This window comes from Palaemon carinicauda, chromosome 11 (genome assembly GCF_036898095.1).
Source record: "Palaemon carinicauda isolate YSFRI2023 chromosome 11, ASM3689809v2, whole genome shotgun sequence".
Lineage (NCBI taxonomy): Eukaryota > Metazoa > Arthropoda > Malacostraca > Decapoda > Palaemonidae > Palaemon > Palaemon carinicauda.
In genome coordinates this window covers 144,856,895-144,870,292 of record NC_090735.1, presented here as the reverse complement: position 1 = coordinate 144,870,292, position 13,398 = coordinate 144,856,895, and positions in this window count along the sequence as shown.

Below are 13,398 nucleotides of genomic sequence, written 5' to 3'. Positions count from 1 at the left end.
TAAACCTATTAAAAAATATGCCAGGCAGTTTAGACAAGTATCATTAGCCCAGGCAGTTAGGCCTGGCATCCTTGAACCTAAAAAAAAAATATGCCAGGCAGTTTAGATATGCATTATTATGCTAGGAAGTTAAGCCAATCATCATAAGCCTAGGCAGTTAAGCCTGGCATCCTTAAACCTAAAAAAGAAAAGATCAAAAAATAATGTTCCTTTCACAAAAATAAAAATACCGGTATATTCCTTTTACAAAATATGCGACGTCGCTATGAAATAAAATAATAATTTTCCTTCCACAAAATAACATAAAAATATATTCCTCTTACAAAATAATGTAAAATTATATTCCTTTCACAAAATAAAATAAAAAATATATTCCTTGTGCAGAAAAAAAAATATATTCCGAATTATAAAATTTATTTTTTTTGGGGCTTTAATTTTTATTTTTTTTTTGTTTTTTATTTTTTATTTTTTGTTTTTATTTTTTATTTTTTTTTTTTTTTTTTGTTTTTTATGTTCATTTTCTGTCAAGTTTCTGACTTCTTAATTATTTTGGATATTCTCCTCAGTTTGTTCGTTATGAACCTTATTATCGTCTGTTTTCAAAACTGGGACTATGGGTAAAAGGGGGCCCAAGAGTAAGCCTAGTCCTATTTTGGTTTCTTCTTCTTTGGTTTCCTTACCAAAAGTTTCCTTGTGGGTCCTTCTCCTTCTCCTTGTTTTTCTTCCTTCACAATGACTACTTTATTGTCATCTTCTACTGGAGTTTCACAACCTTCTACGACTGAGTTTTATCAAGTCCGCATTTCTTCTTTCCTGGTGAACCCTCATCACCCGTTCCTTCTTCTTTTTTAACCTTTTCCAAATCTCTCCTCTGAAGTTCCTTCTTCGGTGAAGAGATGACATCCTTCGCTGCGGACAATTCTTTCTCCATTTCATCCTCCTTGTTGGTCATTCGAACAATCTTTCCATTCAGGTTTTTCTCTCGTTTCACTTTGTTTTCCAGTTGTTCACGAAGACCTTCGTTTTTCTTGGTTATTGTGAACACTGCTTCCTTTAGCTCACGATTCTGCACTAGAGCTATAGAAATATCCCCCTGCAGCTCTTCTACTAGACGTTGGTGTCCTTGACTTCTTTTCTGATCATTAGAACGAGCCTCCATCAGCTCTTTTTCTAGTTTGATTTTCTCTAGAGCTAGTTCTTTATTATGGAAGCTTCGTTCCTCATTGGATTTTTTGAGATCTTCATTTCTCTGCCAGAAAGATCGATTTCAGTTCGTCATGAGTCTCGATTTCCTTCTTGGCCTTTTCCAGTTCCTCATTCAACTGGACCATTTTCGCTGTATTTTCTTCAACCAAAATCATTTTACCTTCAAGCTCTCGTTTCGGAGCTTCCTTCTCTCCCATAAGTTCTGATTGCATCTGAATATGGGCATTATTTTTCTGCTGAGCCATTTTCAGTTTCGCTTTCAACTCAAGAATTGATTGATTGTAAGTTGCAAGTAGATTTTCCTGGCCTTCAATCACGGCCTGTTTATTGGCAAGTTCTTTAGCCATGTTTTCATTCTTTAGCCTGAGATCAATCTCAGTGTCTTCATCAGTCTGAAATGTTACATCTGCTGGTGCCTCCTGACAGCAGCAGTTGTTCCTCCTCCCTGGAAAGTGAAGGATCCGTCCCACTGAGGACAGCTTCAGTCTCCTCGGAAATACTGTTGAATTCCTCCTGGTCCAAGACAGGCTGTAGTGCCTCACTCTGTTCCTCCTTGGCCCAGAATTTCCTCATCAGAAGACCACCTCATTTTGGGACCCAAAATGAGGGGTAGACTCTCCAGTTCCATCAACCGGGGCTGCTGGTCCTGAAAACCGTCTTCGGAAGAGGGACCCCCAAGTAGATATTTCTTCCCGTACTCACTGATAGCTCTCAATGCGTTGTTTGTAAATATCTTCGTTGCAAAACTCAGAATGCAGATCACTTGACTTTGATCAGGTATAATTTGAAAAAAATCGAAATAAGTCCTGGCTGAAATATCGACTCGAGATTGAAGGCGTTTTGAAGACTGAAGACGTCTTCGTTTGCTTCGAGATCGTCTCCAGAAACTGACTGCGATTTTAGTTCGAATGAGAGCAAGACTTTGAAGACGTCTTCGTTCGATTTGTGAAAATTCTTCACTTGGTCTTCACCGAAACTTGGTAGTAATTTATTTCCCCCGAAGGAAATAGATAGATAGATAGATAGATATAGGTAGATAGATAAATAGATATATAGATAGAATTTTATTTATAAGAAAAAGCTAAAATTCTTATGAGGTGTGAATGAAGACTCGGATGAAAACGGGATGATGTGAACCCTTTGAAGACATCGTTCGGTCGTTGAAGAATCTTCATTTGGACTTCCACCGAAGATTTCTTTCTGCTTCAGTAGAATGTTTGCGTTTTTTTTTTTTTTTTTTTTTTTTTTTTTTGTAAAGACGAATCTAATATCTCCATTGGTTATTCCTTCCCCAATTTCTTTTCCCCGAAGAAAATCTTGAAAAAAATTCTTACAAAAAAAGAGAAAATTAACATAACAAATAATCTCGTATCGAGTTTTGCCATTTTGTTTTAGTCTCTGGAAAATATCAAAGATTTCGGAAATGAAAAAAATACTAATTTATAATTTTACTTTCCTTTTATTCTATCGAAAGATTTTGTTTCAATTTTATGTTATTTTATATGAAAATTAAAAGGTCATTTCCTTATTATTATTATTATTATTATTATTATTATTATTATTATTATTATTATTATTATTATTATTATTATTATCCTCAGGGCCAATGTGTATTGGTTGAAATATAGTGATTTATTTGTTTCCTTTTTGGGTCTTTTTGAAGAAATATGGTAAACAGTCGGATTTACAGTTATAAGTAAGGTGTATATATATATATATATATATATATATATATATATATATATATATATATATATATATATATATATATATATATATATATAACTATATATATATATTTTTATAACACAATATATATATATATATATATATATATATATATAACTATATATATATATATATTTATAACACAATATATATATATATATATATATATATATATATATATATATATATATATATATATATATATATATATATATATATATATATATATATATGATAAAGTTTTGCACATTTAGACGTGTTTTTCATATTCAAATAAGCCATATATTTTGGATACATTAATGTCTGGATTCTCTTAATGACCTCGGGATCAGAGCCCCATGCGAGATCACACAAAGACAAGAGCTTGTGACTGGCTGGGAATTGAACCCTGGTCTGGCAAGCTTGTATAGACAGTGACTACCACTTGGCCACGAAGAAAGATGAAAGTCAATGACAATGCTTCTGTACTTATACCTGTCGAATTCAGGTGTTTTATACTTAGAATTGAAACCAACCCATCTTCACCATCGTAGCTAATTGCTAGTTTGTTACTTGGTATTCGATTAAAGATAGTTAAAAGGAGGCAAGGTAAAGATGGGCGGAATATTTTGAAAGTTTACTGAATGTTGACGATAATAGGGAGGCAGATATAATTGTTGTTGCAGGTGTTGAGGTGCCATTGATGGGAGATGAGAATGAGAGAGAGATTACAATAGATGAAGTGAGGAGAGCACTAGATGAAACGACAGTAGGAAAAGCGTCTGGTATGGATGGTGTGAGAGCTGAGATGTTGAAGGAAGGGATGTGACTGTACTTGAATGGTTGGTGAGATTGTTTAATATGTGTTTTGTGTTGTCAATGGTACCAGTAGATTGGGTTTGTGCATGTATTGTACCACTATATAAGGGTAAGGGAGATTTGCATGAGTGTTGTAATTCAAGAGGTATTAGTTTGTTAAGCGTAGTTGGAAAAGTGTATGGTAGAGTAATGATTAATAGGATCAAGGATAAAACAGAGAATGCAATCTTAGAAATACAGGGTGGTTTTAGAAGAGGTAGGGGTTGTATGAATCAGATTTTTAAAGTAAGGCAGATATGCGAGAAATATTTAGCAAAAGGTAAGGAGGTGTATGTTGGGTTTATGGATCTGGAGGAAGCGTATGATAGAGTTGATAGGGAAGCAATGTGGAATGTGATGAGGTTATATGGAGTTGGTGGAAGGTTGTTGCAAGCAGTGAAAAGTTTCTACAAAGGTAGTAAAGCATGTGTTAGGATAGGAAATGAAGTGAGTGATTGGTTTCCGGTGAGAGTGGGGCTGAGACAGGGATGTGTGATGTCGCCATGGTTGTTTAACTTGTATGTTGATGGAGTGGTGAGAGAGGTGAATGCTTGAGTGCTTGGACGAGGATTAAAACTGGTAGACGAGAATGACAATGAATGGGAGGTAAATCAGTTGTTGTTTGCGGATGATGTTCAATGAATGAACATTATCTTAGTTTTACTCATATTCCTTTTCAGTCCTACATTTCGGCTTGCTCTATTCAAATCTGCTATCATCCATAGCAATTCATCACATAATTCACTAAACACAACTATGTCGTCTGGAAATCGTAAGTTGTTAAGGTTTTCGCAATTAATATCAATTCATAAATTACCACAATATAAATTCTTAAAACCTTCTAGGCATGCTGTCAATAATTTAGAAGAGATGGGTTCTCCCTGTCTAACTCCTTTCTCAATCAGAATTTTCTCACTATCTTATTGTAGTTTTTAGAATGACTGTGCTTCCTGTTCTAACATAAGCTTCTTCTATTCCTTGTTCAATAAGGGGTTTCATTACTGTTGTGGTTTTGACAGAATCAAATGCTTTCTCATAGTCTATAAATGCCATACACAGTGGTTTACATGCTCCGTTGATTTTTTCATTAGCTGATTAATTACATGGATATGGTCAGTAGCTGAGTACTGTACCCACTTTTAAAGACTGCCTGCTCTCTTGACTGATTAAAGTCTAGCTGTTTATCCATTTGGCCTAACATGATCCTTGTAAATATTTTATATATTACGGACCAATTTTTCATTATATATACATACATACATATTCATATATATATATATATATATATATATATATATATATATATATATATATATATATATATATATATATATATATATATATATATATATATACAAACACATGTATGTATATATATACCTACCTATCTATACACACATAAATGCATAAATACTGTGTATTTGTAATAGTTAAAATAGTTAATATTACATGTTTAAAACACATGACGTAATATGTCATTTTGGTTGAAGATGCTAGCCGTGGGACTTGCTGTAGTCATTCAAATCATAAACAGGACGCACAATGCAGCCTCAACAATGTAACATTTTTCTTAAACGTCAACACCATGCATCAGCGTATGAAAGTTTGTGACGTCACCGGATGCAGGTGTCTTCCGGGATTGTGACAAAACTGATGTATAAACTAAGCATACGATATCTGTGATATCGATAATTTAGTCAGTTCATATCTATACTTCACCAGAATTGGTCATCTGATCAACCCAGCTCCCTCCAGTGATGGAGATGTTTAACTCTGTTGTTTTTAACTAATAAATACTTTTAAAGCTAATAAGATGTACTCTGTTTTCCAGCTATACACATCTTAAACAACACATACTCAATGTGTGCTTATAAAAGTAGCACACTAATAAATGGTGGCAGCAGTGGGATGAGCTCTAAAACTAAAAGTATAAATTTTAAATATGGCACTATAGTTGAAAGACAAGAAGACGTTTTTATTACATCAACCAACGTAATTGTAGAAGTGAATATGCAAGCAATTATTCTTCAACAGAATGATGTCACTAGCTTAAGAACCGCCATTTCAAGGTTTTCTGCCTCATTGGATGAGTTGCATAGAAGACATTTTCATTTGACTACAGAGAGTTTGCTTGGATCAACATTAAAAGTTGCAGAGATGCTATCTGATGACTTGAAAAATAAGACTGACGAGACAGGATCTTTGGCTTATGACCTTTTAATGTGGACTGTAGGACACGAACATAAAGAAAGACGAAATCCGTTTATTTATGCTGCATTAAACATCTTTGGGTCTGTTGCAAGTTTAGGTTTAGGAATTTCCAATCGTCTTAAAATTAGTAATCAAAATAAGAAAATTGAGTTCTTGACTCACGAAGATGAATTGATTATGTCAGAACTAAGGAATCAGTTAGCTTCAATCAATAAAATTATGGATTTAGTAAATGAACATTCAAATAATATCATTCAGATTATGGAAGTACAGGATTTGTTGGCAACATTAACGTATTATGATTCAAAGATAGATCCCATACATAACAGAATTGCACATTTCATTGAGAAATCCAAGGATTATGTAGAAGCTATCACGTTAGCAACTAAAGGTGTACTGTCGCCCCATTTGTTGCCTATAAATTACTTAAAGTTAATTCTGGAGAACGGAAGGGATAAACTAGGCTATGTTCCTTTGTTAGACGAACATAGGTTAGAATTTTATTACAGCCTAATTACAGTAAACGTTGATAATAACAAGATTATGATTACAATTCCCTTTGATTCTTCTGATGCCTGGCAATCTTACAGGATATCACCATTTCCGACTTTCATGACGAATCACTCAAATCCAGTAATATCCAGTTTGACAGGACACGTATTGATTTCCCCAGACAAGGAAACATATACGGTCATTAAAGACTTAAATCAATTAACTCACTGTTCAGACGCAATGGATAGAAAAATATGTACAGCTGACTCATTTGAATTCCATAAAAACTTAATGGATTCATGCGAGTTAGGTATAGTGCTAGACGGTGCTCTCTCCCATACAAGTGAAAATTGTCTGGATAAGCTTTATCCCTTTGACAATAATGAGTTCAATTGCAGACTGAACAATGGCTCATGGATACGATACGACAAGGACGGCTTCAATGTATCATGCCCTGACGGATCCACGTCCTTCACCCACATCTTCGTCGCAGCAGATGGTTGTATCGGGACTTCCCCTAATTCCATGGTGACTGGTCTACGGACACTCATCAGAGAACGAGCCTACTTCGCGAACTTCACGTGGACCTCTACAATGCCAGCACTCCCTCTCCCATATAACAGACAGGTTGCAAAGCGGTTGATGAAGCTTACCGAAAGGGACCACCTGTCACCGACTTATAAGGAAATCCTTCACCCCATACTACTAGCAGGTCTGGCTTTCACGGTGGTGATATTTATCGCCGTGAACATCCTTGTTTGGCGTAGGTTACGGCACAGCAGGCAGCTACAAAAGAATGTTTCGCCTTGTCCCGACAATACTCCGTATTTAATTCAGTTTAAAGCCGTTTGAAGTGGCCACCTCATTCGCTAAAGGAGTAAATTGTCGGAAAGAGTTTGTAAGAAAAGCTGTTAGTACGCTAGTAATATGTAATTGAAGAAATTTTCTACATTTGCATTGTTAAAAATACATTTAAAACAACATTTAAAAAAAAAAAAATATGTATGTGTTGTTTAAGATGTGTATAGATGGGTAACGAAGTACATCTTATTTGTTTTAAAAGTATTTATTAGTTAAAAACAACAGAGTTAAACATCTCCATCACTGGAGAAAAATGTCTGAGCGAACAATATCACTCCCAACAACAAAAAATTCATCTTGGAATCCTGTAACGAGAAAAATATATGTAATTACTCCTGTATTAAAAAGAAAACTTTTAATCACATAAAATAAAAAAAAAAATTTCTCACTTTTCCTCTCTTTTCTTTTTAATTTCTTATGTGAGCCAATGGTACTATTCTCTCATCCGTGGGTTGGGATACGTTTTGAACTCTAAACCTATTGGCCGTTAATGTTTCCAAAATGTTAAATGGGCCTTCAAACTTAGGTGTTAGTTTATAATTGAGCCCTTTTCGTACATTGATTTGAATATATATGTTATCACCCACGGTATATGTTTTAGTTGGTTTCGCTGTTTTATCATGATTCCTTTTCATTATGATTTGTGATTCTTCTAAATTCTTTCGAAGGATATCATATCGACTTATACTTGCATTTATACATTCTTTTAAAGGATTTGATAGATTAGTTGTAGGCGTTAATACATGGAAAGGCGTTCTAACTGGGGTACCATACAATGCTTCATGCGGTGACATTTTAATTGATATATGATATGAATGATTCAGAGTACTCAGTGCCGCCGGTATTGCAATATCCCAGTTGGGGTCTGATCCCCCTAGTGTTACTCTTAATATATTTAATATCTTCCTATTTGCTCTTTCCACTAGCCCATTCGACTCTGGGTGATATATCATGGTATTTATTTTCTTTATGCTGAGGAATTCACACAATGAGGTAAGAAAGTGATTATTAAATTCACCACCCAAGTCTGAGATTATCATGTGTGGAATTCCATGTTTACAAATGTAGCACTCGTAAAACTTCCTAGCGCATTTAATCGCAGTTTTAGTTTTAAGCGTTATTAGTTCTGTATATCGAGTTAACGCATCTATAATTACTAAGAGGTGCTTATTTCCTCTGTCTGACTCGTAAAATCCTGTTAACAAATCTAAATGTATTCTTTCAAAGGGTTGATTGGGCACAGGATAAGCTCCTAGGCTGACAGGTGTTTTCGTATGCCCTTTGTTTTCCTGACATGTGCGACAATTAGCTATGTGTCTTTTTATATCTGTAAGCATCGTATGCCAATAAAACAATGATTTGGCTTTCTGTGACATTGAGAACCCTGTGTGTCCATGCAATGGATTTGAATGCAACCAATTCAGGACAGTGGAAATAAGTGAGATTGGTACTACTACCTGGTCGTTAGTTACATGTGGTGTATTGCAGGTTTTCCTTGTCACAGTCCTACACAGAATATTATCTTTGATTATATAATTCTGCAGCTTATACTTTATATATTCCTTTTCCTTATGATTGCCTTTCAAAGCATTTATAATTGTTTCTATTTTCTGATCTTTTCTTTGCTCAGTCTGTAACAATTCAGTGCTCCAGCCTAAATCTTCTTGTTCAGATATTGTTTTTACAATAGGCATGGATGTTGATATATCTATTAATTCAGCTAAAGGCTCCGTACAAGATGACACGGGGTTGCGTGATAATGCATCCGCAATGATATTTGCTTTCCCAGGTAAATACCCGATTCATGCTCCAAAATCTTGAATGATCAAATGCCACCGAGTTCGTTTAGGGCTGTGGTTGAAGCCTTTAAAGAACTCTGTTAGTGGTTTATGGTCAGTAAGAACCTTAACGGGATAACCGTAAATTATGAACTTAAAATGCACTAGCGAATTAACAATAGCTAGCCCTTCCTTGTCTATTACTGCATACTTACTTTCGGAAGTTCTCAATTTTCGAGAATAGAAAGCTATCGGGAAAAATTGTTTATCATATTGCTGAAGCAATACCCCTCCTACTCCTAAGTCTGAGGCGTCTGTTGCAATGAAGAATTCCTTACCGAAGTCAGGAAATTTTAAGATAGGAGAACTACACAGTTCATCTTTCAAAGTATTAAACGCCTGTTGATGTTGCTCAGACCATATGAAATCTACACCCTTCTTCGTAAGATCAGTTAAAGGAGCGGCTATTATTGAATAGTTGCGTATAAAACGCCTGTAATATCCACTACAACCCAGAAATTGCTGTATTCCCTTGACATTAGTAGGTATGGGAAAATTACGTATAGCCGACACCTTATCATGGACTACTTTAAGACCTTGGCTTGACACCATGAAACCCAAATATATTAATTCTGTTTTGAAAAATTCACACTTACTAATCTTACCCTTAAGTTATGTTGTCTTAATCTCTGTAGTACTAGTTCTAACTTACGTAGATGTTCTTCTAAGGTGTTGGAAAAGATTACAAGATCATCCATTTAGGCATGCAATATATCCCCTAACAAGTCTCCAAACACTATGTTAATCATTCTTGTAAATGTTATAGGAGCACAACGTAAACCAAAAGGCATCCGTAAAAATTCATAATGTCCCCTGGCTGTACTGAAGGCTGTGTATGGGATACTATCTTCTTCTAATGATATCTGGTGAAAGCCTTTAAGTAAGTCCAAACTGGTAAAATATTTATTCTGACCTAACAAAGACAAAATATCGTCAGTACATGGCACTGGGAATCGATCAGGGATCGTTTCCTCGTTTAAACGACGAAAGTCGACGCAGATACGCCATGTTCGATCTTTTTTCGGTACAACTATTAAAGGAAAATTATAAGGGCTGTTTGATTTCCTAATGACTCCTTCTTCTAGCATTTTACCTACTTCATCATTTACTTCATTCTGGAATTTCATAGGGAGTCTTTACGAGGGTACATAGATAATTTTCTGCTTGTCCTTTAACCTTATTTGATGCTCGATCACATCTGTTTTTCCTAAGGATCCATCCGTAGTGGAAAAAACATCATGATATTTAGTTTAAAGTTCAAAAATTTTCTGCTGAATTTCTTCGTCTTGAATGTCTTTATTGATTTTATTTTTAATAGATCGCAAAAGGGATTCATCCGCAACTGATTGAGAGTGATTGATTTCAGCAATGGTAAGAATACGATGTTTATAAACTTCTACATCCAAGATATGTTGATTTTTGTGCATTACTAAAGTGTTATTTAAATGATTACAGACTTCAATATTACATTGTTGATGTGAGCCTACTGTATAAATAGCTTGTGTAACAGACAATCCGTTAGTTTTCAAAGTATCGGAAAGGATTAATATTTCAGATCCCAGTAATGTTTTCTTTATTTGCACTATTAAATTCGAAGGTACGTTTGGTTCGATAGATTGTGTGCAAGATGATATTACGGGTGAACGAGAATTCTGCTGGGTCGTGTATATTATTTCTTTATTAGTTAGACAAGTTATTGGTTCTTCAACGTACGTTACGGTTACATTTGTCGTCTCCTTTTTATCCAAAACTGATTTTAAGGTATTAGAAGACTTATAGAATTTCCCTTTGATATACACGCCGTGCTTGGCAGGGGCTAAGATAATGTTTTGATTTTCCATAGATGGGTATCCTATAATTACAGCTGGATACATATTAATGTTTTTTACAACAACAAATGTATCGGCAAACGTGCGTTTACCGACTCTGAACTGAACATGAGTTATGCCTATGACATTTAATTCATTATTTCCTATACCCGAAAGTCTAATTCAGGATTTTTCAATCGGAAAGTTCGAAAACAACAAATGATGTGTCTTCAAATCCATGATATTACGTGGACTACCAGAGTCAAAAAATAACGTAAAGGATTTGTGTTCTAAATTTACAGCATATAAGGTTGGCCGTAACTCATTTTGGCTTATTATTGTATGAATTCTTTGCAAATCTACGGGAGCATGCACTGTTTTACTTAATTTGGCCGTGTGTTTCATAGGAAAATCTATTGTCTCACAATTATCTGATAAAACATTAAATTGATTATTCAATACTATTGATGTTGACATGAATGACCTTGACCCAACATCACTCTCTTCCCCTCTAGAGTTAACTATGTGGTATTTGCTTTGCTCTGCACATTCTGAAAATTAGTCTGACCTTGCGAGGTCTGGTTTGACGACCTAGGCTCAGCGATATTCGAAGAAGTGTTTGTTTGTTTTGGACTCTTAACTGCATTGACATTTGGTTGTTTCTTCTTATTGTTAAAATGAGGATTTTTCTTTTTATTTCCATATGGAACTGACTGTGGAATTGACTGTGTATTTCTGGGATTCTGTTGTGTCTTACGCGAGTAACATTGACTATATGAATGTGTTGCAGTGTTGTGAATCGAGCAGAATTTCGTTCTGCAGTCCGCGCTTAAGTGACCTTGACGTTTGCAGTTATAACACGTCATTCCCGCTACTTGACTGCTAACTACGTTCACTGTTTGTGGCTTTGTTTCATTCTTTGCAAAAACTTGAGTTAACATGGGATCGAGATCTGGACACTTGGACATGTGTTTCTTTATCTGTTTATAGACATCCAATTCCGTACTTCAGGCGTTAACTTCTTATCAAAACACCGCACTAAAGCTTCAGGCAACATAAGTGTCATGCAAGTTAAATACATTAATTGTAAAAATCTTTCACGGAGATGTTATTGCTAGTAACCCAAGTGGAATGACCTAAAATGTCCTGATATTCATTAAGCCTATCAGCTATGAGAGCTGCTCTCTCAATAACATTAAGCCGATTCATAGTGGCTTGATTAAGTGTATTTCGTAACGTTAATACTACATCCAAGGCTTCCTCACCCCCATAGACCGCTCATAACCTAACTTTGAAATCATCCCAGGTAACTGCTTCTTGAAATGAAACTCCTCTTAAATACGCACTCGCATCCCCCTTAGAAAAATCTATAAAACTTTTAGCTTCTTGTAATTGTACAAAAGGGTCTACGATTTGTTTGGCATTTAAATGGGCATCGACGGATGAAATCCATGACTCCACATTTTGTGGCAAGAACCCGTTGACCCGACCCTGAAAAGGAAGGATTGCTGACCTGGCATTTACAAGCGTCACAATTGGAGGAGGATTAGTCTGGCCTACACCACTAGGTCCAGGGGAAGGGCTCACAGGGGGAGTCATGACTGCTGTATTTCTTTTCCTATCTCTTCGACCCCTTGCAATTCTATCAAAATATCTATATGAGTACAGACGTCCACTGCGTAAACGCATATGTATAACAAAATTCCCCAAATAATGTTACTAATCCCAAAACATTTCCCGAGAATTTCTGAAAGAAAAAGGAATTAGCACAAAGAGAGAAAAATTCTAGATGAGAATTCGGAGTTGAACACAGTTTTTAATGAACGGAAACAAAAGATTAGCAATTCACTCACCCCAGTAATAATCGACTGATGACTCGTGATAACTACACTTCACTGCCCAAACTGGAATGAATTCAAAAATTTGTACTTAGCTTGTATATGGGTCTGTGTGATGTCGATACGTCCTCTCTCTCTCTCTTGATGTTTTGTTAGCGATGTATCGTTCGAGTTTCTTGTTGAATGTAGTGCTTCCTGGGTATGTTTTGCAATTGTTGAACGCCAGTCCTTGGGTTTCCTAGGATGTTGATTGAAGATTCAGTTTGTATTCATAACATTCGTTAATGTTAACTATTCCGATGGACTATAATACTTAGTCAAAATTGTAGATTCATGTAGATAATGTTGAGTTCTTGAAGATCTTTCTCTGGTTTTACAGCTTTTATTTTGAAGTCTTGAAGATCTTTCTCTGGTTTTACAGCTTTTATTTTGAAGTCTTGAAGATCTTTCTCTAATTCTTAGAGTTTAACCGCTGCCACCATTTATTGGTGTGTTACCGCTGCCACCATTTATTGGTGTGTTACCGCTGCCACCATTTATTGGTGTGTTACCGCTGCCACCATTTATTGGTGTGTTACC